The sequence below is a fragment of the Balaenoptera physalus genome, assembly GCF_965194825.1.
Source record: "Balaenoptera physalus genome assembly, chromosome: 5".
NCBI classification, from domain to species: domain Eukaryota; kingdom Metazoa; phylum Chordata; class Mammalia; order Artiodactyla; family Balaenopteridae; genus Balaenoptera; species Balaenoptera physalus.
The window spans coordinates 140,415,240-140,443,021 of record NC_138884.1 but is presented as its reverse complement, the minus strand read 5'-3'; the positions used below and the strand labels follow the sequence as shown (position 1 = coordinate 140,443,021).

The window sequence follows — 27,782 nt, the reverse complement described above, 5'->3', positions numbered from 1 at the left end:
TTCTCAGGGCAAGCTTAGGTCATACTCCTCTGTTTTATACTTTTATAGCACCATAATTTATATCCTAGTATGAATTCTGTTTGTGAACATATTATTATTTGAGTGATTATTTATTTGATACAAGTTTTTGGCATTGGAAGTAATAATTACTGGGAAAAAAAAAGAGTCTGTGTTTGCTCGCTGTTGTATCCCCAGCATCAAGCACTTTTGATTGGTCGATAAATGTTTGCTCAATGAGTAAATGGGCTTTAACTGTGTTTAATTTGAAAACACCGAAGAAAGAAATATTGGCCCAAGAAAGTTTGATTTAAAGGCCTTCATGTTTCAGGCTAGAAGATATTAGATTGTTGTTTGTTTTTTAATTAACCCAAATAATCTTTGTACATTTCTTTGACTGCAAATATAATTCTGAATCTTATGGTGTTACTCCTGTTTTTTTAGTGTGTAATAGAGTCATATTAAGAAAAATAGTATCAGTGTGAGTCCTCAAAATATTCCTCAAAAACTGAGTTTTTATCATATAGTTATTATATTTCTGCAATTTCAAGATCAACTCTATAAGTTAACTGTATGACAAAATGCTAAAAGCAATAGACTTTGGTTTTATAGGTAATGGATAAAATTGAAGTTACTATTTCAAGAAATGCAATTATCTTATGTCAAACATGTTCAGAAGTCCATGAATGTAATGGAATTTCTTTTCATCTCTCATCCTACTACAGAATATTCCTCAAGTAAATGAACTCAGGCTCTTGTTTTTCATGAGTCCCAGTAGTACTGTCATTAAAGGGGCTGCTTTCAGTCAAAATGTCAATACCTGGCAACTGCATATGGTTAATTTGATGATACTACTCCCCAGCAATGTCAAGTCATAGGGACTGGTTTTTGAAATGACATTAAAATCAATCCATTTTATAAAATTTAATAAGAATTAGAGATATAAAATGATAATATTGAAATATAAATAACATCTATAATGAATGGATGCTTTGAAATAATTTACTCTTTAACACCAGGCATAATTTATCATTAAATTAAAAACGTGTTCCCTATTTTTAAAATTAAACATGTTTAACCTCTTCTCATGTATCATTTTGTATAATGAAAATAAGAAGTATAATTTATCCTGTTTTGAAGCCATGTGTTTCAAAATATCTTTAAGGAAATCAAATGTGGGATCAAATTTAAACTTCTGAGTACTTCCTAGATCAGATGACATGGAGAATCCAAGATAATGTATAATAACAATTCAGAGTGATCTTAGTACTAAATTTGTTACCAGAAGAATTATTGCAGATTTGTTCATGTTTGAATAATAGACAACATATACTTAAAATGGCTGAAATCTTAATGAATTAAGAGATGTCAGTAAGGACAATAGCTCTTTGCCCCACCAGAGAAATATCTTATTAGAATATTAAACAGCACCTTTTTTTTTTGTTTGTATTCTTTAAGGACATTGAAAATTTAGAGAAATCTATTATAAAGATGTTTGGAAATTATGAATGGAAATAAGTGGTTAGGCTCTCCTGCTCATCACAAATTGGCATCTAAATGAATATATATCCACACAAAATTTTAAAAATTCATCTAAATCCAGGAGATACAGTGTGATTCTCATTGTTCTAGAAAATCTCATTAAGACCAAAGGTCCTGTAATGATTGGTTTTTATTCCGTATTCAAATAGGTGCTTCTGGAGATGCACTCCTAACACTTACTCATTTGAGTAAACAAAAGGTAGCAGCACTCAATACTGAGATAGGAAAGTGGGTTCCTTTACATTAGACAAAGAAACATACATATATATGTATATCTATCAAGATATATATATATATATCAAGATATGTATGTATACATATATATATATATGTGTATATAGATATATATATATATAGATATATCAAGAAAAATTTTCAAAAAGAATATGAGATGCCCAAGTGGAAAGAATTATCAAAAAGACCTAAATAGCAAATTTATTACAACTGAGTAAATTGAGCCTTATTGTTTTCAGTCAAAGATAATACAAAGGAAATACAAATTTAGCGAATGGTGCCCTGTTTCACAAAACTTATGATGCTGAAGCAAGAGGTCATTGGTTTTAGAATTCATATTTGTATAACTTCATTAACTTTGGGAAATAAATATAGTTTTGCTCTCCATCTCTACACACACACACACACACACACACACACACACACACACACACACAACACATTCACACATAAATGCATCATCAGTAAGGGATAGCTAACCTCTTGTGATTTAAAAATTTTTTCTAACTAGGTTAGAATTTGTAGAAAAGGGCTAACAATATTGCTTTGTACTTAGTAGGCTTAATAAGATTTATTGAGTAATCAAAATATTAAATATTTTCAACAAATATTATAATAAATAATGAGTGAAATTGAATGAGTGCTTACTAAAAGTTGGGTGCTACATTGAGCAGTTTGTTCATTTATTTTGTTATAACTCCTTTAATCTATACAGTGTCTATAATAGGTATTATTAGCTCCATTATAGAGGTGAAAGGATTCACCCTCAGATAGGTCATGGAAATTCCCTGAAGTCACAGGACTCCTAAGTGGTAGAACAATTATTCAGATTCAGGTCCAATTCAAAGTGCAAATGTTTTTTCTCCAACAAATACCACAGAGTAGAGCAATTATGTTAACAATTACAATTAAGTTTAAAACACATATGTACATCTTTATTAGACCCATTTTCTTGCTTGTTTATCTTTCAATTTATCTAATAACTATTTATTGAGAGTTCTCCAGAAATTTTAGAGTATACAGGGGGAAGACATAAAAATGAGCAAAGAATTGTAATACAATATAATAAATACTATAATGCTACAGTAAAATATGGTGGAAGTTTGTAAACAGTGTTTAACTCAGTGGTAACAGTGGGAAGCATGTGTCTTGTTCTGTGACAAAAATGTGTCACAAAAGATCATATGACTCATTTTTGAGACAATAGTCATCTAGAAATGATTCTGTATATAAAGGTAAGAGGTCCAATATTGATACCCCTTAAAAGTCAATCTAAGGAGTTTGGATATTATCCTATTGTATAGGGGCCAGGAGGATATTGGCTTTGAAGTATTGTAGACAAGGTATATCAGAATCACCTTGTTACTTTTCAGATGAATTCCCAATATCACATAAAGAATGTCTTGGAAAAGGGAAATTAAGTGTGCTTTTTTCGCCATCATGCACATGAAAGTTAAGTTGAAGTAAGTATAAAAGAGAGAAGACACTGGAAAGGAGCAATACTTATGTGGTAGTATCAAAAGAAATCTGCTTAGGAGGGAAATGAAGAGTAAGGTTAAAGATAGAGCCTTAACATTCCATTTCAGCTCAATCCATATATTATACGTGTGGCAGTATATCTAGTTAATTAGGCTGTTAATTTGATAAGCATGGCTGACTGCAGTTTATTTAGGACAAACTAATAATGGTTTTGCTTATTAAGGGTGATTTAAATGTATGCAGAGAAAAAGGAGCCCTTCAAAGAGATAGGAGTTCATATCAATCAGGGTTCCTGGTGGCAAAACACCTGTAAATAAAACAAAACAAAAAAACCTTTAAGATGGAAAATAATTTGTTGGATAGGTAGCAGGTAGTTCATAGAATTTATAGTTGTACTGGACAACTGAACTCAGAAAATGGGTGGAGCCAAGTGTAGGTATTCTTCAGACATCCTTTGGCTCAGTACTGCCAACTCTGCCTTTCCCTCATCTGTGCCCTGCAGTAATTCAAGCATAAAGTAAACCAGAGTTTGAAGACTTCAGATAGAAAAAGCAATGTAAATTATCATATAGTATTGGTACATTGATTACATACTGAAATGATAATGTTTTGGATCTACTGGTTTAAATAATATATATTTTAAAATTAACCTTTCCTGTTTATTTTTATTGTTTCTAATGTGACTAGTAGAAATTTTGAAATTAGATATGCAACTTGCATTTGTGTCTTGTATTATATTTTTATTGGATAGCACCATTGTAGAAGGCAAGCTGGGGTCTTGGATGTGCGCGTGCACGTGTGTGTGTGTGTGTGTGTCTTTGTGTCTGTAGGAAAAAACAACAGAAATCAGGGGGAAAACTGACAGTAACAATGAGCTATAGCATTGGATTGCTGTCTTCTCTTCCCCCAAACCAACATCAGTTTTACCATCATCCAAAACCCTGATTCCACCCTGGGAAAATGAGAAGAGGTTAAAATAGTATAGTATAAAATAGTATAGTATCTTTCCTGGAGATAGCCCAGGAAAGTTATAGGAAAGAAGAGATGAGGGGAGTGAAATTCTGTTTGGCAGTGTTAAGAAGGAACACTAACCAATATTCAGCTTAGGAAAATTTTAATGTTTTCTGTGTCGATGAAAACATTAATCAGTCAATCTAAGAAAGAAATGGAAAATTTTATTTGAGCCAAATTGAGGATTATAACCAGGGAACAGCCTCTCAGAGAGCTATGAAAACTGTTCTGCCCATTAGAGGTCAAGGCACAGTTATATAGGTTTTTGAGACAGAGAGCTGTACATTAAATCAGGGGTCCCCAGCACCCGGGCCGTGGGCTGGTACCGGTCTGCGGCCTGTTAGGGGTCGGACCACACAGCAGGAAGTGAGCGGTGGGCGAGCGAGCAAAATTTCATGTGCCGTTCACCGTCGCTCCCCATCACTCGCAGTACCTCCTGCACCATCCACCCTGCCCCGTCCATGGAAAAATTGTCTTCCACGAAAGCGGTCCCTGGTGCCAGAAAGGTTGGGGACCGCTGCATTAAATGATGTAGATAGTTTGCACAATCCAGATCTGTAAGTACAAAGTGGTGGGTCATGTGACCCCTTACAAGATCAAGAAGGAACGTTATCTCTTAAGGAGTTGCCTTGTTGGTGCTGGAGAATGTTGCTCTTTATGGTGGAGCAGGTATTTCTGTCTATGAGGGAGGTTTGGTTGATGCGTAACACAGATGCACGATGCACAGTGCGGGGAGAGAGGAGGCCAAAGGGCAAAGAAAAATTTTTATAGTTAAATTTTTCTTGTCTTGCCATAAAATATGAATTTTATGAATTTCACAGCTGTCTAATTTCTGTACTTTCCTGACATAGTTCTTCATCAAATTAGACCTAAAAACCAAACAAATTGCCTATAAAACAATGCTAATAATGTGAGAAAAAGGTAAAGCCGGGAGTCTTTTAAGTTCATGCAGTTTAGTAAAAAGAACATGGGCTTCTTTTTACTGTCACACTGCACTCATGTGTATGTGTGAAAAGAAATTGAAGACAGTGCATGTGAAAAAGAGAAAATCCTAATCCTGTCACTTCTCATCAGCCTTGTAAAACACTAATACACTTAGTAAAAGAAAGTGTTTTAACTGTTGCGTGCAAGAAAATCTGATGGTTTTATCGAGAGCAGTCAGAACATGAGTAAATGCTGATCTGCTGTTTTACACAATAGAATCCAGTTCTTCTGTTATGCCCATTAAACTAAGAATTGCTGAAGAAAGCAAACTTCTTACAAGGGACAGAGCCTATTTGAGCTTATAGTTTTGCCTTAGGCCGAAAAGGGAAGGCAAGCCCTTTCTAAACTTTCTAACCATATGTGGTAGTCATCTTGCTAAAAGGGAAAATCTTCTCAAGCAATTCCCTATAAAGAAATGTCATTATCTCCAGTAGCTCTTTTGATTATTCTGCATACCAATCCATCAGCCAATTTTCTAGGAGCAGTTTCGGAGATGACTGTAAATGCTAGTAGCAATTATAAAGGAAATTGATCCTGTAAAAGCAACAGTTTGGTATTCATTCCAACAAATGGCCACTTCAACAAATAATACCAGAGGCTTTCCACACGTAAAAGCTACAACAGACATAAAGCAAAATGATTGCCTTGACCAGGTGATTGAACCCTCATAGGCATAAAATACAGGACTGATATTTTAAAGAAATATAATGAAAATCATTTAATAGACATAGATACTGCTCAGTTTTGAAAGATTAATAAGAAAAGAAAGCTCTCTGCTCTCCAAAATATTTTCACTGTAAATTTCAAAGAGGATGAATACTAGATTTAATTTTTGCTTTTAGTGTCATGGCTGCCTGATTTATATTTGTAATCACACATAAATGAAGGAAAAGCTAATTTTAGGTTTCTAAGTAATACAATTTAAGTAGCAAGACTGTAGATAACACACAAAAGTGTAATTCCCTATGGTGTAAGTATTTGTTGAATAAAAGCATCATCAGAGACAGCCAGCTGAATTATGGAGCAAGCTTTATTATTCCCCATGACATCTGGCTTTACAAGAGTCCTTTTTTCTTCTTTTACTTTTTTCATTTTTACTTCTTAATATTTTCTAGTTTTATTGAGATATAATTGACATATAACACTGTATTATCTTACATTATCTTACGATGTTACTCTGAGGCAGTGAATGTGATAGATGTGAATGCCCAGCGTCTCCAAACATCAAGCTTATAAATCCCAACAGTTACTTCAATAGTCTGAGACAAGTTGCCCTCGAATAGCTAAGGATTTTAACAGATTCAATGGCAAGTTTTTCTGAATTTCATAGTAGCTTTTTTTAAAATTTGTGTTCATATGACTAGTTCAACCAAGCCCAATGCCTATGAGTTTAATTAAATTCCCATAGGAATCTGGGCTACCGATATTAAGCCATTTTCTACAGAAAGTACACTTGTAAAAGCAAGCCCACTAGGCCAGAGAAAATAGTGGGACTTTGCAGAGACAAATAATAATGATTAATAAATACTAAATTCCTGCAGATGCCTACCACATGTTTTGTATTCTGCTAAATCCTTTGATATAACTTATCTCATCTTTAGAGGAAAGAGCGAGCTCTCACATTTCACATGTTTACAGATGATCAAACTGAAGTTCAAATTGAAAGCATCTATCTGGCTTAGTATGGATGCTCTTTTCATTTTATAAGTATACATTTCATTATGGGCACTCAATACAAAACTGATGAGAGGGAAATAAATATGTGAAAGAATGGGTGTAGAAATTTACTAGGGTATACCTTATTCAATTTTTACATGTTTCTGGAAGTTTAAAAACTACATGTTAAGACTGCTGTTGAAATAATTTGTATCAAATAACATATACTATCAATTTTATATATTATATAACATTCATTTCAGTAGTTTTAACTAAACCAACTATAACAACATTTTTAGAAAATGTTTATTCCAATGTTTTAAGAAAAAAATATTAACCTCAAATAAATTAAATATAGTGGCTTAAACATTCCCTGTGTATGCCAAGAAATAACAAAATGTAAATAGAAAAATAAAAGTTTTTTTCCTAAATTCATGCCTTAACTTATCATGAATCATGGTAAACACTTTTTTTTTTTAACATTACAAGGTTCTTTTCTAACATAAACTAAAAACATTATGAACATAGCCCCAAATATTTCAGGTTCCATTCAAATTTTACTAATTATCTATTATGTATGAGTTTTAAAGTATATTTTATTGGAAATAGTTGCATTTTAAGTTATAGTTACAGCAACAAAGTTAAAGTATGTAAGATATGTACTTATGGACACGTGTATAGATACTCTGGTATAAGTGAGAAAATACCACTCTTTTTTTAATATACTCTAAAATCTTCACTTATATTTGAGGATAAATCTAATGCATTAGATTTTACATTACAATAAATGTAATTTATTGTAATGGATTTTTAAAAATCTTTCTTATAAATTTTGTCAATTTTAATCATGAGCTGACCTTCTAATATTGAAGTTGGTTTGAACACTGATTTTTAATTACTTATGAAGAAAAAAACACTTGAAAATTGAAATACTCTATACATAACTGTGATCTTGTGGAATGGGAATTATAAATTGATATAATCCTATTATATCATCTTAAATGTTACTTCAGTCATTTGGGTTTGAGAATATAATTTCACTTGTGGTATGTCCAAATTTATGCAACATGAACTATCTTTTTACTAACAAAATGCCCAGTGCTCTTCAGGACAATTAGTACAAAATTGAGTGGCTAAATTAATAAATGTTATAATCTAATATTATGGACTGTAAGTTTTCTTATTTCAAAGAGTCTTAACAAACTCCTGATCTTTATTGTGTGGTTAAGTTTTATGAGCACTTCCTGGCGCAGTTATATGTATGAGTCAGGATATCAGTAGACGTATTCATAGGAGGTTAATAATTTACACTAATAAGTTTATCAATTAAAGTATTATGTATGCTAATATTGTCACTTTTTGTTAAAGGAAGTTTCATCGTCTTTATTAATAAACATTATAATACAGTTCAAGTATTGACAGACATTTGAATTAATAATTTAAAAAATTAATTGTTATCTTATAATTTACGGTCTTAAGGTTAATATAAAACAGTATCCAAAAGAATAAACAGAATTTGTTCTTCCCTCACTTCAATGTTTACCACTATTTGGTTTTATGCTACAATGTTTATATACCTAAGATGTCTAACTTTTATAAGTCCCCTAATCAGCTCATTGTTGAGGAAAAATTTAAAATTTTTTTCCGGTTTTCTTCATATACTCCAAATATCAGTTTTAATCACTGAAGAAGGAGATTTGTTGCAATGGGTTGAACCATTGTTTGGATCAGGTTTTAGAACCCTATACCTTCATCATGAATAGAGATTTTCCTGACTTACTGAAGCACATCAATAGCATATTTAAAACATAAATCTGCCTCTTTATTCATCTGCCCACATTTGAACTCTACACTGTAAATGATAAAAAATAATAATAAAAAATAAGTAATATAGAGACAATTATTTGGTAATTTTGTTATAAAGATTTGCCTTCAAAAACAATGTGAAATAATAGAGGAAAAAAATATAAGATTAAAAAAACAAGACACAGATTTCCCAAAGACCTGAGAGAACAGATGTACAATCAGCATCTCTCTGTGAGTATCAGTACTCAAGAGGTATAGGCAGTAGGTTTTTCCACCCCCTCTTGCTCTTGTGAGAACCAGTCTCTAAATAAATTCTACAGAGATTTGTCAAGTTAGTAACCCACGCAAAGCGCTTTTGGGGAAAATAGGAGAGCTGAACAATAATGGAGGAAGTACTAATACCTAGGTAGCAACTATGATCTCTGCTTAAAAGAATAAATGCATTCAATTAAAGAATTGTGCCTATTTGACCGATGACCTCTTTATGAGTACATATGGATGGGCATAACGCTGTTTTAGAGACCTGTTGCCAAAATAATGCATAATATTTAGTAGAGAGTTTGTGTTGCTCATTATTCAGTGGGTAGGTCATGGCTCTGTTGGGTTCAGTTTAAAGAGTAGCTTATTTGTTAATTTGACGGAGGCTTCTCATTTGATTCCTGTCTGCTTCGTCTGCTCATTCTCTTGGAGCAGTGGCTATCTGGAGCATACTCTTCTCAAAGTGAAGGGCGAAAAGGCGAGAGTGAAAGCCAAACCGTATGACCCCACTTAACATCTCTGTGCTGGTCATGTCTGCTAACATCCCATTGGCTAAAGCAAGTCACGGGGCCACATCCAAACTCAGTGGAACAGCTGGGTTACTCCTCCTGTAGAGAGGCAGCCGCAGCAAAGGTGAGCAACAAACGATGGATTGTAAGCAAGCAACACAGCTCTGCGCTCTTGGTCGCAATGACCGATTTCCCTTCTATTTAAAAAAATATATTTACTTCTTTTCCATATTACCAGAAAAACCTTATCCTGTTATGGCAATACTCACTTATGGAACTGTTGTAAGGATGAGTAAGAAAAAATATAAAGCAACTAACACACATCTTCAAACGTAGAAGTTGCATTCTGTAGTTATTGGTATTAGTCATAATAATGATAGACATAATATTTAATTTAATTTTAATGTTAATACAATTAAATACCTTTCTATGTTTTTATCTGAAACATTATCACCATGCTCTATATTAGAGAATATTTTATTTAAATCTTTCAATATTCCAATAATAAGCTTATTTGTTAATTACAAGGACAGAACTCCTGAATGAGAGAAAAAAGAGATTGAATCAAATGAGTTAGACAGATGTCTTAAGACTTAACTTGCAAATGGAATTGATTCCCAAGGAATGCAAAATCCCTGCAAACACAGTAAGTGGAATTTTACGGTAAAATGAATTTTACCCATGTAATACACTCCAAGGAGATAAGACACACACAAAAATATTTATAGCAAATAAAGATTTACATGTATGTAAGTTCAAAGGTAATCTACTTTGGAAATTAACAAGCAGACTAGAACTATTGAGAATGAATAAGGAATACATGAAACACAATTAACCACAAACAAACAAAAAATGTTACCATATTGCCCGGTTTAAATAGTGATTTAATGTTCACATCATATGCAATAATTGAAAATGCTATTTGATCCTTCGGTTGTGCCATGAACAGCTAACTTCCAAGTGATGAAAATGGTTTCTGTTTTTCCCCTTTTGCTTTGCTTTTCTTCTTTCCAGCTGCCAGATGGATGTGTGCATCGGTCTCCACCACATCATCAACATCTCTGCTTAAATTCTAGCGAGCTGTGAGTGCTCCATTACCCATTGCATTCTGCCCCATTTAATCCAGGCGCATTTGCCACTTTGATGCCTTCACAGTACAAACAAGGTGCACTAATCCTAGCTTCCCTCTTCTATCCTTTGAGAACCTCTCATCATTGCGGAGGTTTCAAATCTGGTGCATGACGTTACCACTTCATTTTGTTCCCTTTGATCCAATCAGTCTGTGACACTTTGATCCAATCAGTCTGACACTTTGATCCATGCATTGCACTCACTGGATTCATCAAAGCGTTCACAGTTTTGTTTTTGACAGGCAGTGACAAAGATTCCAGCAAGATTAGAGATTTTTCCTCCTCCCGTTTCTGTTGAATTTTCAGTATTAATTATTTTTTATTTAATTCTAGTTCTAGAATATGTTCATTGGTTTTATTGGTGTTGTATTTTCTTAAATGTATGTTTATTTTTAAGTAAGGCTTCCCAAAAGCAATTAAATATATCTGGATAAGAGTTGTGTGTCTCATAATTGTTTAATGCACCATGGGTGTTTAATCAGTGATTTTAAAATGCCAGTAGCTTAACCAAAACAATTAGTGGTGTGTAAAGCAACTGTACTGATGAACTAGAATATTCTTAGAGCTCCATCTTAGGAAAATATGCTTCATCTAATGACCTTTATCAGAAAATACTTTTTCTCTACTGGATAGAATTTAAAAGACTGACACATGTTTTAAATATACTGCCTGTCCAAGTTAGAATGGTAAACTTCCTTATGATTAGATTAGAAGTTTGGCTTGCTCCGGTTTTCTTGCTTACACTTATTTCTTTCAGACCTGGAAATCTTGATGTATATATTTTCCTGCATTGCTTTTTCATGAGCTGTATCAAAGTATATTAATTCAGTGATCTATTCAACTTTTAAAACTATGGAAATATAAGCCCTAGGAGACATGTGAGATCACCAGGGATTCTATTTTTCTTAAATTCCCTAATCCCTAAATACTAGTAACACAAATTCCCCAATTCTGAAGGAATTATGAAGGGAAATTTTTATTCCAACGGATATGTTTTTAGGACTTCAAGATGAACAGTAAATGATAAAAGTTGGTCCCTTGAAGGAGAGCTATATTGAGCTGTCCATCAGAGAAAGAGGATAATCATCAGTGAATCTGCCACTGATAAGATTATTATTTTCTGTATTTGTTAAAAATGAACTGTTACGTTACTGTTTTTACTGTCTCAGACTCTGAGGATGTGATAAACAAAATGATTAGAAGCTAAACTATTACCAAGAAGCATCACCGTGTATACACTGATGATCTCTTGGGATTTTTGGACACTAAACAGTAGTCGCTAAACTAGTAAGAACTTAGGTTAAGTTTCCATTATACTTCACTAAGTGAAATATACAGAGCAAAATATACTAACTTAGTTATAGCTCTGTGCCTCTTGGTGGTTAGGCACAGGATCTCACAGGTGGGAACTGACTCACAGGTACTAACTGACCTTGTGGGAACTTCATGCTTCATGATAGACAACAGACAAGGTCTACTAGTGATAAACCATCCATAATTTACCAATAAGATCTCTTCTCACCAAACCAAAATATATCAGAGAAGATACTATTTGTCCCTGTCTTTAGTAACTCAGGTCCTTAGATGAGGAACAGGGAGAAGTATATGTATTAATGAAGTAGAGAACATCTGGAATATCCAGGATAATCATGAAGTAGTGACTTCAGCAAAATCGACAAGTGCGCCTCGGACATGTTGCCACGCTTATCCAATAGGAAGGGGAAGATGAGCTAGGAGAAAAGTGTCTACTGATCTCCTCTCCCTGTGTGAGAGGCAGAGCCTAAGTTTCTTGACAAAGGCAGTCTTAAAAATGAAGTCACATGCATGTTTTGAACTTTTAGCAGCGGTCCCCAACCTTTTTGGCACCAGGGACTGGTTTCGTGGAAGACAGTTTTTCCACGGATGGAGAGTGTGGGTGAGGAGGATGGTTCAGGAGGTACTGCGAGCGATGGGGAGCCATGGGGAGCGATGGGGAGCCATGAGGAGCGATGGGGAGCCATGGGGAGCGATGGGGAGTGATGGGGAGCAGAAAATGAAGCTTTGCTCGCCCGCCACTCACCTCCTGCTGTGCGGCCGATTTCCTAACAGGCCACAGACGATACCAGTCTGCGGCCTGGAGGTTGGGGACCCCTGTTTTATTGTATTGTATTGTTTTTTTTTTTTTTTTAATTTATTTTTTAACCTCACGCCAATCAGAATGGCCATCATCAAAAAATCTACAAACAAATGCTGGAGAGGGTGTGGAGAAAAGGGAACCCTCTTGCACTGTTGGTGGGAATGTAAATTGATACAGCCACTATGGAGAACAGTATGGAGGTTCCTCAAATAACTAAAAATAGAACTACCATATGACCCAGCAATCCCACTACTGGGCATATAGCCTGAGAAAACCATAATTCAAAAAGAGTCATGTACCACAATGTTCGTTGCATCTCTATTTACAATAGCTGGGACCCCAGTTTTAGAGTATTGGCCACTAAGAATAAATAAAAGACTAAATTTCTCAGGGATGATATTTCTCCCTACTATAATTGTATTTTGGCATTTCTTCCTTCCTATAACTCTGGTAGGACTGGTAGTTAAGTGGTTACAACTCTATACAGAGTTACTTGACCCAAGTCAGCCCTTGGGTACAGTGATTGGGTTGTTGGGCACATTCCCAGGCAGACTCAGATTTCCATTTGGGAGAATGAAATGAATGGCAAGAGGGCCTCTACTTTTCTTTGATTAGGAGATGTAAAAACTATGCAACCCCTGTGTGTGTGTGTGTGTGTGTGTGTGTGTGTGTGTGTTGGGCGGGGGCATCTACAGGGAACCTGCTGGAGAATCAAACTTACATATTACAAAACAGAGCTAAAAGATGGCAGAATGTGAGAGCAATAGGTGGCTAATGGGTGACATCAACTAAGCTGGGCCCTGCTGTATCTCAAACCAGCCTAAACCCTTATGTTTTGATTATATAAGCCCATTCTCTTACTGTTTGCCTTTAAGATCATTTGTTTTGAGTTTGATTCACCTGCAACTGAAAACTTTCGTTTAGTAAGTTCTAAATTTAGTGGGATCTTTGTTTGAGCTCATTTGCAATATTTTAGTTTTGTGCAATACTTTCAATATGATACAATATTCTTAAGAGAAGAAGAGATTGTCAGGTTGTTTTTCAAAGTGGTAGGACAAACAGGGGACATATAACAAACAAGCAAAGTAGAAGTGTTAGAATTGGAGCCACAGTAAAATTGAATTAATATACTGTTTAATAATGTCCTTAAAAGTAAAGGTCATTTTTTCTTCCATATATCTAGAGAATCAAAGATTAAAAATAAAATTCACTTCTGTATAATAGACTGAAAGTTGCTAGTTATGAAGTTCTAAAGATAAATTAACTTTTAGCCTTGCCATCTGCTTCTTAGAAAACTATACTTTAATCATCTCAAGGTGTTATTTTCTTCTTATTTTTTATAACAATTAATATAAGCTACTTTGATTCAAAAGAAACATTTATTTTTCAAATCTGGAAATTATCAAAAGGATGCAAATAGGATAATGAAAAGCACACAAATACCACCACCTAGAAACTGTGTGATCTAAATGGCTTAAGTTTTCATTCTTTGAACACATGAATACAATTCTGCTCTTTGTACAGATTACAGTTATTTTCTGTATAGAAAATGTTACCTGTCTGTAATAGGTAATAGAGTAATATGTAGAAAACATCACATCAAATAATTAGATAGTATTTAAACATACAATCTTTCAACATGACAATTGAAAATAGTGTCTCCTTGCTATTGTAATTTGCATTTCTTTAATTAGTAGTGAATTTAACAATTCCTCATATGTTGTTGGTCTTTTCTGGTTATTTTTAACAGTTTATTTTTTTTTCAATTGTTCTGTCAGTGGTTTTCTTAATTTCTTAAGTGAATATTTTAAATGGGAGATATTAAACTATCTATACTCATTGATATAACTCATATATGAGTCTTTTTTTTTTAACATCTTTATTGGAGTATAATTGCTTTAAAATGGTGTGTTAGTTTCTGCTTCATATATGAGTCTTGTGAAACATATTTAAAATTTTCTTTTTACACATTTTCTCTTTTTACTCCTTTGGTGTAAGGATCATAATATGCTTTGCTCTTTTCTTTTCCAGTGTTTTGAAAATTATTTAACCTATTTAAATTTTTATCAGTGATTAAAAATTTGAAAATTTTCCTTTAACTGTGCTTTGTAATTTTCAAATTAAGATAAAATATGTATCATTTAATGGGTGCCAATATTACATGAATATGTTAGTAATACTTTATCATTGGTAATATTTTCTGCTCCTGTTTAGTATGTCTCTATCGTTATTACTACAATGTGGATTTTTCATTCACATTAATTCAGTTAGTGGTATTTATTGACATTTACATTCAGATTTTTAACCAGATGAAAAATATTTTTCTAGATTTAGTTTTCTTTTTAATTGCTTTTATACAGTGATTTCTTTTGCATTCTTAAGGTACTAATTTTGATTTTTCCCTCAAGTGGTTTGAAAAATATTCAGTTAACAAAATTTTTTAGAAGTCACTTGAATTGTGTTTTCTTGAAATCTTGACTATCTAAGAAGACTTTATTTTAAATGACAAGTGTTTGTGAATGACAACTTGACAAGTCAGAGTATTCTTAAGTCACAAAATTTTCCCCAAACATACTTTGTAGATATTGCTTCACATTTCTCATTTATTTGTGAAGACACTTGTGAGGCCATTTTGATATTCTTATTAAAATGTGGTTTGTTTCTCCCCTTATTTTATTTTTATTTCTTATAAATGAAAATATTTGATGGGATATGTCTGAGTTTCATTATCTTTCTCAGTTTTCCTCCCCATAGATAATTCTGAATTTTTCCATTTGCATCCAGAATCTCCTTTTCAATTCAGATATACTGTTTTCCATCAATATCCAATGCCAGAACACAGTCTAACACAGAGAAAATAACACAACATTCCTGGCTTTTGGTAAGTGCTCAATATATATGCACCAAATAAGTAAAAAAAAAAAAAGTGAGGGATATTTATAAGTAAAGAACTGGAAGTGAGGGGATGAAAAAAGATAAGATCATATTTGCAGTGAATCTTTAAATCAAATTGGTCACGATTCCATTAATTTAAGAATCATGGAAAAAGACAGTAGTTTAGAAAAGAAAAATTCACCATCTATTAATTATGAAATGACTGTTAGAAATTACTATTAAAAGTGGAGTCATGAACATAAACCTGCTCTCAGGATTCAGATAGGAAAAGTGGTGTCGGCTGTCATAGAGGACAAGAATTGTCAATCTGTACTCTGCCAATTTGAAAACAAAAGTAAACTAACAAATAACAACAACGAAGTCTGGATGCTTTCTTTAGAGACACGGGATTTATACAAATTATAATAGCTAACGTTTACTGGCATACTTTCTTTGTGCTAGGCGTTTCACTAAATGTTTTCCATATATTAACTCATGTTATATTGCATCTTTATCATCATAACCTTTTCCTATACGATCTGTTTACAATATCATCTCATTCTTTCATCTTTTCTCACTCTATTTCCTTTTCCTTTGTTTTACTGTTTGATAAACGCTCTGTCTTCTTACCTTTTGAAGCTTCTAGTTTTCTGAAGATTTTATGGCTGATATAGTGGATACATTTCAAAGTTACGTTCTTCCTTCTTCTACTGAAACATGAAAATGAGGTTTCCCCACTCTTCAAATTATTTCAAAAGACTTATTTGAGGACTTTAGAATAGTGTGAGATCTGGAGGCTGAATTGCAGGCTTAGAATCCTGTCTCTTATTTTGTACCTGTGTGGACTTTGACAATTTACGTGACTTCTCTGTGCTTTAACTTTTGCATTTATCAATCAGTACCTTCTTCATGATATCATGAAGAAGAATACAGTAGAGATACACTATGACAATTCTACTCCCCATTACTTCCATGCCAGTTATTTTGAACCGTCTTGTCTCTGAATGCATATTGAAAATCAATAGATTGGTGACAGGAACAAGCAGATGTTGTTGCCTCAACATTGATCCTTATGAGGTGTTCAGAAAAATGCCCAGTCCAGAGCCAAGTTGTTATTTTATAAAGTTAGACTTGACAGTTTTACATGGTGAAGCATTTAAAATTTTTCTTGATTCTGATACTTTTGCCTCATTGTTATAGACATTTCCTATCAAACTATAGTATTAGATTATCCCTGTAACATTGGGCTCATGGTAATAAGTATGTCTGCCACTTCCTCATATTTTTATGTAAATAAATAGCTAAGAATTTGGGATAGACTCAATATTAAACACCAGACATCAACCTTACATTTTTTTTCATATATTTAAGGAAAACATTATAGACTTCTTTAGCAGTTTGTCAATAAAATAATTTTTTCCAATTATGTACATTTCATTTTCTGATCTTTTAGCAAAGACCTGCCAATCTCATCCCCACAATGGTTTGGTGCATTTTCAGGTACCATTTATAATTCGAACCTTTTTGTAATTGTTTTGAGGAACACGGAAACATTAGAACTTGTTTGCACTCTTGATTACATATATATACACACACACATACACACACACACACATATATATCAACTGGCTGCTTTGTTGTTGTTTTCACCATGAAAATGAAGAATAGTAAGAAAAAGAGGACACGTTTATGGAGTTAAAATCGTGAATCCTTTTTAACACGATGCTCCAACCAATTGAACACAGTCAGATCGAAACATTTGGAATTAGCCATAGTGTGTAAAGATTTGGATAAGGCACTTACAAATAATAAATAGTTTGTTAGGTTCTCAGAAGAGATGCAGCCACTTCTCATCTTAATCTTGATGTGGATGTACATTTATCTTTTTTTTTAGTTTGTTTTTATTTTAAAACCTGTAAAAGCATTATAATGTAATTAAATACCTCAAATAATTTGAAAAAACAATAAGTGATTACCTATTACTCTATGTATCACTCAGAAGCATATTTGCATAACCACTTTTCTTAATTTACCTATGATCTTGCATTGAACTTAGAAACGTGAATAAATGCCACCCACATGAAGAACTATTTTAAAGAAAATAGTTGATGTATATATTTGAAAGTCTGTCTAAATGTTTATAACTAACTTCAAAATACTATTTTTCAGCTGAAAAGTGAGAGAAATACTTGTAGACATTGCTATGAATGAATTGACATGGAATAAACTGATTTAAATGAATTCATTTAAAATTCCTTGTGTGTTTGTTTTTACACAGACTCTTTTCCTAATAATTTGGGCAAAAATATTTTAGACAAATAAGTTGGCTTTTAAATGTTACTAAATAATTACAATTATTGCTTCCATAATTCCTGAGTTAGCATTCTGATTACACTAGAGCAGTTTCTAGATCTCAACTTTATGCACACACACAGTTAGTTGGTAGCAGAACATTTTGGCATGGCTTTCAGAGGGGTAAGTTGAAAACCCAAAGAAACTGCATTTTTCTTCTCTTTCTGATTCTGTATTTCTTGCATTTGTGATATTAACATGATGTGAATACCTGTGTTTTCCTTTTCAACGAAGCATAAATCTAGATCCCTCTGGATCCTGTAAAGAATAGAGAATGATCTTCTTTGAAGTAATGAGTTCACAAAAAAATTCAAAAATAGTTTAAAATATACTATGTGACATACCTCATAAGGTGAAGAATGCCTTCAATAAAACCTCAGTTTGGCGTTTCTTTTTCTTCAGAGATGGTGAAGATGTTACTCATTTCAAAAGTAACGATTTGAAAGTAGATGTTTTTGCTAGAAAATACTTTCTTGGAGCCTGACAACAGATGATTTTGAATAAAAATGAGGTAAATACTTTCAAGACTTCATAAAGTTAAAAACTCATTTAAAAGTTTGTAAAAGTTTTTATTGTGAAATGTATATACTAAAATATATGCATATAGTTTAAAGAATAATAATAACATATATACCCTTCTATACATTATTAGACTAAGAGACAAAATATTATCAGTATTTTAAGAGCTTCAAGTGTGCCCCTCAACGCAGACCTTTTTCTTAACCCCTGAAATTTGTGTTCTCTTGTTTTTACTAATAAGTCTTAACTATTTGTGTCTACAGGTATACATTACTTAGTTTTTCCTGTTTTTGGACTTTACTGGAGGAATTCATCTGTGATTCAATTACATGATTAGGATATTCATCCAAGTGGATGTATCTCACAGAATTCCTTTTGATTAGAGTGGAATATTCCATTGTGTGCATATAATGATTTTAGCCACACTAGTGTTAGGAATCATATAGGCTGATTCCTATACTTTGGTATGAAGAAGAATGCTCTGAGGAATATTCTAGTGTTTGTTTCCTAGTGCTCTGGAATGCAATTGCTGTCTTGATTTGTCAACTTTAGTAGTAATGTAATTTATTTTCGAAATTAGGTTTGCTAGTTTATACTATCACAGTTTGGCATTCGTATTACTTCGCATCGTCTACAACCCAAAGTATTGTCTGACTTTTAATTTTTGTAAATCTGGTTGGTGTGAAATGACATACTATTGTGAGTTTAATTTACATTTTCCTGAAAAACAGTGAGGTAAGTGGTATTGCACATTATGTGCCGTTTGCATGTCTTCCTTTACAAAGTGCCTATTTATATATTTTTGCCAATTTTCCTTTTTATTATTGAATGGAATCTGTATAGGATCCATACATACTTTTTGCTAATTATGTGTTTGGCATATTTCTCTAGTCTGTGACTTCAAGCATTTCACTCACTTTTTGGTAATTTTTATAAACGAATATTTTTAAATTCAAAGTAGTTGAATAAACCGATCTTCTCTTTTGCAGTTAGAAAATAATCACACTTTTATTTCTTCTTTTCAATCATTGACTAATTTTTATTACTTTTAATTTCTTTTACTTTGCCGGCTAAACCCTCAAGTAAAATGTTGACTAGCTAATTGACATATATGTTTTGTTTCTGATCTTAAATACTTTAACATTCTTAAAATAAATACTTTTACTATTCAATATAATGCTTGCTGTAAGATTTTTGTAAATTCCTCTGTTAATTTAATAGTGTTTATTAGTAGTTTATCATGTTATCTACAGCAGCTGTTGAATTTTATTAGATACTTCTGAATATGTCATAGTGATCATTTTTTCATTTTGAATCGATTTTTATGGTAAATCATGTTGTTCAGTTCTCTAATGTAAAACACATTACTGTGATTATGCTGCAGTATTTTTCTGCACAATTTCTCTTATTCACTATTATATTTAGCACTGTTGCATCTATGTGCTGTTATATTTAGCACATTTGAGATTTCCTGCAATTTTCTTTCTTGTACTGTTATGTTTTGTTTTTTTTTAAGTAAGTTTATTTATTTATTTTTGGCTGCGTTGGGTCTTCGTTGCTGCGCACGGGCTCTCTCCAGTTGCGGCGAGCGGGGGCTACTCTTTGTTGTGGTGCGCGGGCTTCTCACTGCAGTGTCTTCTCTTGTTGTGGAGCACAGGCTCTGGGCGCGCAGGCTTAAGTAACTGTGGTATGGGGGCTTCAGTAGTTGTGGCTTGCGGGCTCTAGAGCACAGGCTCAGTAGTTGTGGTGCACAGGCTTAGTTGCTTCGCAGCATGTGGGATCTTCCTGGACCAGGGATCAAACCCATGTCCCCTGCATTGGCAGGTGGATTCTTAACCACTGTGCCACCAGGGAAGTCCTATGTTTGTATTTTTTTACCTGTTACTGTGTAATGAATTACCACCAAATTTAGTTACCTAAAACAAACAGTATTATCTTGCAGTTTCTGAGACTTAGAAAACTGGGTGCAGTTTAGTTGGGTGACTCTTGCACAAGGTTTTATCTGAGACTTGATGGGGAGATAATCCTCTAACCTCATTCGTGTGGGTTTGGCAAGATTCAATTTCTCAGTGTCTGTTGGACTGAGGTCCTCAATCTTTCATTGACTGTTGATTAACTCCTCCAATTCCTTGCCAAATTAGCCTTTCTGTATAGCACATCTCACAACATGGCAGCTGGCTTTCCCACAGAGCCAGCAAACAGGAGAGCAAGAGAGGGAGAACGAGACGGGAAACTTTTGTATAACCTAATCTCAGAAACAATCTCTCCCATTGTCACTAAACTCTGTCCTTTAATTGTCCATTAAAGCATGTCCTTTAATCATTGTAACTTGGGGGTGATGTGGATCGTGGAGAGTCCGTGGTATGTCCAATGACTGAACCCATTGATCTGTAGCTTGGGCTGCAAATCTGGGCCTGCTTTTGGATGCAATATACATAGGAAACCCCAACAGGAAACAAATGAAGTCTTGTAGGGCTTGGACCATGTGGCCATTTGGTCCTCAGCTGCAGTCAGGACCAAGTGAGGCCTTTTGGATGGGGCAGGAGGCTCAATGAGATCTACCTGCCAAGAATATCCTGGTCCCTGGTCTCATGGCATCTATCCCTGGGCAGTGTATTTAGCCTGGCCAGGGTCCGGCAGCCAGGATAGCTATTCCATGCCGTTTCTGATGGCAGTGGCAGTACACGTGTGCAAGCCCAGTCTAAAATGGTATCTGAATTTCCATGGGCTGTCTTCTCATGAATCCAGCTGTTTGCATATCTGATTGTTCTGGGGTGGAGAAAAACACTTCAGTCCCTGCATTTATTTGGCGAGCATGATCTGCTCACTGCTTATGTTTTTCCTTGTCAGCTTGGGGGCCTCTCTGGTGAGCATTTGTATAGGGAACAAAAACCTTACAAGGAGCAGAACTGATTTGTACTCAAATACCTCATCTCCACAGGGGGGACTTCTTTTATATGTCAGTCGGATGCTTGCCAGTGGCTCCAATAAAATGCAGCCTATCGACTATAGTGAGTGAGTCAGGTAGGTTCGCAGTCTTCCACACGCCCCTTTACAATGGTCCTAACTGTAGCGCTTACATTAGGGCTGGGACAAAGAGTTAGCAGGAGTGTACATAGACAATACATCGATACCAATAATGTATTTAGCTATAGAGACCTTGACAATTATTTGTAGCAGCCAGAAGAGCCCACCCATAGTCAGTCTTGGTAAAGGTCCCAGTGGTGGTGGCCTCAGACCCAGAAAGCATTATCTGTTTTTCCCTCATTTTGGTGCCAGGGAAAGCAGTCACCTGTGGCCTGGTATCTAAGAGGCCCAAGAAGTGCAATTTTCTTTTCATTAATTTTCCATTGAACTCTAACCTTGGCAAAGGGCCTTTGGTTCCCTCTGACAAGGGAACAAAACCCATGTCAGTTTTAAGGTCATCTGACAGGATTTGGCTACAAGTTTTTTGGGGCAGGAGAATGGAAGGGAGAGTGAAGTAGAACAGCCCTCTTGGGTGCACAGCTGTTTCTTAGCTGGGACTCCCAATGAACAGTGTAGGGTAGGCTGGTTAGAGCAGAGACAGGCTTCCAGAGAGATCTAACTAAAGCTCTAAGGTCTCTTCAGGATGTTAAGCAAAGTAAACCAAAAGGCTGTACACTCTTTTTTTGTTTTTCTCCTGATGTTTCAACATCTTGCTAAACTGCAAGGTATTTATCAGCTTCAACGACAGCTACTGCTTAGAGTTACTCAGCTTGTTAAGAGCCCCTCTGACTGTCTCTGACCACATTGGTGGAGGGGTCTAAACAGTGGTTAGGAAACTGCTTCACTTGTTTTTGCTGAACCCCTATGTAGGATCTCTAATTGGACCTAACTGGACAAGCTCAGCTGGAGAGTCAGGGGCTAATGAGAAAGACCAATGGTCCCCCTCAGAACTGAAAAGCTTATAAAAACAATCCTCTAGCATCCTCCAAGAATGCCCCCATGACTTCTGCTAGCAATCCGCAAGACCCATTGGTATGGCTGGTGGAGTGTCCTGTAGTCTCTGCTAGCACTTCCCAAGGCCTATTAAGTGCCCCCTGGAACTCTCAGATTCTTGCAGATGATTTGCTAGCAGCCTTCTAGGATGCTCCATGGACTTTGCTAACAACTCCCAAAGGTGATATCCCAAAGGGATATTCAGGCTTTAGCTCTTTCCGAATGGCATTGTGTTTAATCAGCTTCCCTGCTCACAGCACCAATTTGTCAGAAACCCAGCTGAGTTGGAGAGAGTGCGCTGAGCTGCCAGATGTTGGAGCAGTCAATTAAAGCAACAGGCAAAAATGGAAGAAACAGGAGAGTTCTGTTAAGAAGCTTGAAAGTTACCACTTCCACCTAAGGACAAGTAAAGATCGTTAACAAACTGAAAAAGCAACAACTCTTAGATACATAGGAGAAATGAGGTCACAGGCAAACAGTTACTCACAAAATTCGAGGCATCAACAGGAGAGTACAGAGAATCACAATTTACCTGAGCAGAAATCCAAGAACTAAAACCTCTGAGGGAACCAGTAACAAAGTAAGAATACCTGAACTGTAATTGATGAATTTCTGGAGGCTCAATGCGAACAAGTTCGAGAATTAAAAATTTCAGGAGAGCCGAGTCTTAGTGGATCCCCACACCTTTGTGACTTTGACATTCAGAAGCCCTGCTATGGGCTTCTCACTATGAAGACTGAAGAAAAGTCCCCTCCTGCTTCCAGCACGGGACAGGGAAAAGCAGCCATTTTGAAATAACAACATTCTGTGCATAACAAGGTCTGCCCTCCAAAATCTGTGTTACCAGAACTCACTGACCTGGGGGAAGGGAAATACCCAACTCCAGCCCCATCTAGACTTTCATCTAAAAGGAGGAAAATATCTAAATTCAGCCACGTTAGCCATCCTCCCCACCTAGGGAGGAGGTAGAGATAAAACAGAAAAGCATGTGTGAAATTCACAGTCTAGAGGCACAGGCTCACAAAAAGGCTGAGACCTAATTCAGGGCTGTGGAATGCCCCCCTTCCCACCACATCTTAACACCATATTACAAAAGGCCTATACAGAATAGTTCTTGTAGGTCACATTCAACTATCAATTAAAAAAATTACAAGACATAGTACAAGGCAAAAAACAAAGTATGAAGAGATAGAGCAAGGAGGAGAACCAGACTCAGTTACGGCAGGAATTTTGACACTGTCGGACTAGGAATTTAAAATGTTCATTAAGTCAAAATTAAAAAACAAGCTATGATTCATGTGCTACGGACTCTAATGGGTAAATGAGACATTGTGCAAGAACGAATGGACAAGAGAAATAAGAAATTCTGCCAAAAATCACACAAGAAGAAATATATAATCTGAATAGGCCTATATCTATTTAAAAAGTTGAATCAATCATTAATAACATTTCAAAACAGAAAGTCCCAAACCTAAAAGGGTTCAGCGGTAAAATCTACCAAGCAGAGGAAATGCCTCATATTTTATTGCATTGCTTTAACACCAAAACAAAATAAAGGCATTAAAAGAAAAGAAAACTATAGTCCAGTCTCTTTCACAAATATAGATGCAAAATTCCTCAACAGAGTATTAGCTAATAGAACTCAACAAAGTTTAAGAAGAATTATACATCATGACCAAAGGAGATTTATCCCAGGTATGCGAGGCTGGTTTAGCATTCAAAAATCAACTAATGTGGACTTCCCTGGTGGCGCAGTGGTTAAGAATCCACCTGCCAATGCAGGGGACACGGGTTCAATCCCTGGTCCAGGAAGATCCCACATGCCCACGGAGGCTTAGTGGAGCAACTAATCCTGTGTGCCACAACTACTGAAGCCCATGCGCTGCAACTACTGAAGCCCGTGTGCTGTAGGGCCCGGGTGCTGCAACTACTGAGCCCACATGCTGCAACTACTGAAGCCCGTGTGCCTAGAGCCCATGCTCCGCAACAAGAGAAGCCACCGCCGCAAGAAGCCTGCGCACCTCAACGAAGAGTAGCCCCTGCTCACTGCAACTAGAGGAAAGCCCACGCGCAGCAGCAAAGACCCAACGCATACAAAAACAAAACAAAACAAAACAACTAATGTAATCCATCAAATCAGGAAGCTAACAGAGAAAATCACATGATCCTATCAATAGATGCAGCAAAACATTTGACAAGATCCAGCACCCACTCATGGTAAAAACTCTCAATAACTAGGAATAGAGGGAAACTTCCTGAACTTGATAAATAACATCTACAGAAACCCTACAGCTAACAGCATACTTACCACTGAGAAACTTGAATCTATCCTGTAAGTTCAGGAACAAGGCAAGGATGTTGCCTCTCAACACTGCTTTTCAGCATTGTACTGGAAGTCCTAGATAACCTACTAACAAAAGAAAAGGAGATAGAAAGTATAGAAATCGAGTGCTATAAAACTAGACTATGGCCATCAGAAAATTTCAAAACAGGGCTAAAATCCAAAGTCAGAGAAGATATAGGTCACAAATATAATCAACAAAGTAATAGTTAACCAAAGAATATGTATAAGGAAAAAAAATAGGAAACCCAGTGAAAAAATAGGCAAAAGATTTGAATAAGTATTTTGCAATCCAAATGGAAAATAAATATATGAAGTGATGATTGACTTTACTGATAACAAGTGGAGAAGAAATTTGAAACTCAGTTAGGACCATCACACAACAAAACAGGCAAAAAATGTAAAAAACAAAACAAACAAAAAACCCTCTACAAAATGTTGGTGAAGTTAAGGGGCAATGGTAACTTTCATACTCTAGTGGAAGTTGTGTAAAGTGGTAGGATTACATTGGAAAGATTTTGGCATTGTTTATGTAAGTTAAAAATGCAGAAACATTTAACCAGCCATTCTACACTGAGGTACATAAGCTAGAGAAAATTTTACACGTACGACCTCCAGAAGATGTGGATATGAGTACACACATGAAGATGTGTGTATGAATATATGTATGAACTATCATACAACAATCCATAAGAATGAACCAAAGCTACACACACCCAAAGAAATGATGAATCTCACAACAGACATAATTTTGAGAAAAAAAAAAGCAAGGCATAAAAGATCAGAAACAGCCTAAACTATATCGTTTAGGGTTGCATATATAGGTATTAGTACTTTTTTTTTTTTAATGCCAACATAGTAGATTGCCTTTAACAGGGGCGAGAAAGAGATTTGATTTATATAGGTGAGGAATGTAGGGAGTTTCAAATGTGAATTTGATGCTCTATGTTTTGCTTTATGGACATGTATGTTTTATGTATTCTACTATATGTATATAAAAAGACATCCTTCCATGTTTTCTCATTTCCTACTCTATAGGATAAGGCATACACCCCTGAACTTGTCAGATGAGACCTTTCAAAATCTGACCTTAGGTTACCTTTCAAATCTCATTTCTTAGCTTCCTTATCTCTACACTCCCGTGGAGCTAAGTTATGTACTTTCAAGCCACTACTCTACTCGCCGTTAACACATTACATAATCCCATAACTTTCCCACTTCTGTGGCTTTGATTTTGATGTTTATTCTGACTACCATTCCTCTGTTTAGTTTTTTATTAAATGAACCCAACCTTCATGGTAAAAATCAAATATATACTTTGATTTTTTTTCACTTTCTCTGAAAGTATAAATCAAAATTCATTTTTCTTTTCTCTCTGTTTCCATGGTATTTTATACATTGTTCTGTGATAGTATTTACTGCATTATATTTAATTATCTGTTTACATGTGTATATTCAAGGACAAGACATTATTGAAATTGTATTCATATTGCAGTGTCGTTTGTTGCCGTAACTGAATCATACTGAAGTCTAGTGTTCCCTTTTAGATCGATCGACCTTGGAACTGTTACCTTCCTGTTGAAATATAAGCATTTGTGTGTCCCGATACAAATTTGAAAGCTCACTGATAGTATCTGAGTTGTAGCTTCTATTGTGTGTGGTTGCTGGCATGTATTTCTGTGTGTTTGTGTGTAGTGTGTGGGCTTAAATGCAGTAAGTTTGTGTGTGTGTGTTTTGCTGTGTATGTTCTTTTGAGTGTGGCTAGTGAAAAGAAACTGTGTAGATAAAATTCCATTTCCTCAAGGTAGAACTTTAATAAGCCTAGCCTATGTTTTGAATCAGTCTTTCGGTTTTGCTGCTCATTGTAATCATTGTAAATTTTTTGTTGTACATAGTGTTGAAACTAGGGATTACATTTTCTTTTTTCCACCTTTGAGAAGAGGAATTAAAAGAAAAATGAGGACTTTAATAACATTTTATTCCTTATTATGTTAGCGGAACTAAAAACTTGCGGCTAGCCCTGTGAAAATTTTACTGGTCTACGATTATGTGAGAAATAAGTTAAAAAATAAATTATCAAGAGTAAAATAGGTGCTATTTTGTATTAATTATTGTATCTCTCCTAGCAGAGGAAATTATCACATTCAGGACAAATAATGTATAATAACAAAATTCCTATTAATTGACTATATTTTTCCATTTAATCATCACATAGATATTTGCATCTATATCACTTTAAATCTGAATATTTAAGAAAGTATTTGTTGAAATATTTTGTACTTTTCCCTAGAGGGGAAAGCCAAATGTATTTTTTACAATTACATTGGTCTTCCTCTAGTTTTAACTTTCTGTTCCATATCCATATACAAAATCAACATTGCTTTGAGTTTATAAACTCATACAATTTTGGAAGACTAAGTAAAATTTTACATCAAGTTGCATGATATTATTATTTTTATCTTATATTTCCTAGGGTAACTGTGGTAACCGTACATGTTTTCCACCATTGATCAAGAAGCAAATCCCATCCTCCCCAAAACATCTGCTGAAACAGATTTGTCTGTAGAAAGGATTTCCAGATCTGAATTGCACTGTTCAAACCATTGTCAGTGTTCAACTAATAGCTAGTTCCATTTCTGGGACTATATTTAAGTATTCATTCTTGATTCAAGTTGTCTTGTTCCGAACAGAAGAAGTGAATTTTTAGATGTCCTAGCTAATTTTCAAGTCAAACTATCATAGTCTACTGCCCGATTCTTCCAGAATTGACCTTTCTGTCCTTAGTACCTTCATTCTGAATATAACTTAGCAACTATAAAACTTGTTTGCTATTGTTCCTTCATATGTCCTTCATACTCAAGGTGACTATGAGTTCCCTTGAAATAAGTGACCATGTCTTATTTCTGGTATTTCCTCAATATTTATCTTGCTATCTGTGAAAAGTGTTCAATTAAAAATAAATTAATGCATGAATTAATATTATGATAAAATAAGATGATTATAACCAGAAATAT

At 34.8% G+C, this 27,782-nt stretch overlaps 1 protein-coding gene across 5 annotated transcripts in view; it reads left to right on the top strand.

Moving 5' to 3' along the window:
• The window catches only part of LOC309660995 (uncharacterized protein), a 369,759-nt gene that overhangs the window by 160,850 nt on the left and 181,127 nt on the right, over positions 1 to 27,782 (top strand). Inside the window, exons 5-6 of one of the 5 annotated variants that reach the window (XR_014263770.1) lie at positions 15,507 to 15,603; positions 18,351 to 26,865. The exons of 2 other annotated variants lie outside the window; for them this stretch is intronic. The gene's annotated coding sequence lies outside the window, so the exon portion shown is untranslated. Of the gene's footprint in view, positions 1 to 15,506; positions 26,866 to 27,782 lie in introns of those variants that run through there. 2 more of the 5 variants (XR_014263769.1, XR_014263771.1) reach the window with 2 other exon arrangements.